We start from the raw sequence: 1179 nt of genomic DNA on the forward strand, positions 1-1179 counted from the left end.
GGAGAGATGCCTCTAAGTTCTTATCTCTGGCCACCAGCTTTAGCCATTGGGTGTGGTGTTCTATTTCTAATGCCCAGGCAGCAGCCCTTGCTGTGTTGTTCCATTCTAGGTTTCCTGAAGATTTGTAACAAAAGGTATCAGTGGGAGGAGGTGGAGCAGTTTACATTTAATCTTAGGTATTCGGTTTTGAAAAAACACTTCAGACATTTCTATAGCCAACAATCTCTCTTTTCTAACAAGATTCTGGCTTCTCACCACACTGCAATTTTCGCCTCTCTGTTCAGATCTCCTTGCCACTTTGTGAAACTTTTACTTGCCCCTAAATCCAAGATTCCCGTGGAGTAGTTTCTCTATCTCCCAAACTTTACCCAGACTGGTCCTATACAATAGAATGTTCTATGATGATGGAAATGTCCTGTAACCTGCACTACACAATATGGTAGCCACTAATCGTATATGGCTATTAAGCACTTAATGAATTAAACATGACATTAGATTTTAATTAATTTACCATGTACATTTCAATAGCTCTTTGTGGCTAGTGCTTGTTATATTGGATAGAACAGCTCCACATCATCCAATGTTGACCAAGAGAGGCAACTTCTTCCGAACTAGACAGACCTATTAACATGTGTTTCTCAATAGAGATAATTCTTTCCCTGATAGAAACAGGTTTTTTCCCCTGCTTGGTAAGTATCTAATATGGTCTGTGTTCATACGCATAAAATGGCTAATAAAATACTGAAGCGACCCTCAGTTTAGACTTTAGTATTCTATTACTCTCATCCTTGCTTCTCAGATACATCCTTTTAAACATATGCTATACATTCATTTAATGCCAGTGTACCAATAAAAATTAGTACATCTTGATTCTGTATCAAAGTACATGACAATTAACTTCTTAATGTAGCCAAAAACTTTAGTATATCTAAGTCATGGTTTTAAAATACATCATTTCTGTCTCTAAATTTTAGGATACACTTCAGCTATATAATTTTGCTTTGGTAAGTTGCATCCAGGGAAGTTTGGTATTCTATACTAGGGGATCATATGCTCAATTTTCAGCTTAATATCCTGTCCTCTCAAAGGGCAGAATATGCCTCTGCTATTGCAGTGTCATGCAACTAATTGTTATTGCTTTTGGTGTAAAGAACAAGCTTTGGAGTACTACAATTCTTT

This window comes from Pongo abelii, chromosome 4, assembly GCF_028885655.2.
Source record: "Pongo abelii isolate AG06213 chromosome 4, NHGRI_mPonAbe1-v2.0_pri, whole genome shotgun sequence".
NCBI lineage: Eukaryota > Metazoa > Chordata > Mammalia > Primates > Hominidae > Pongo > Pongo abelii.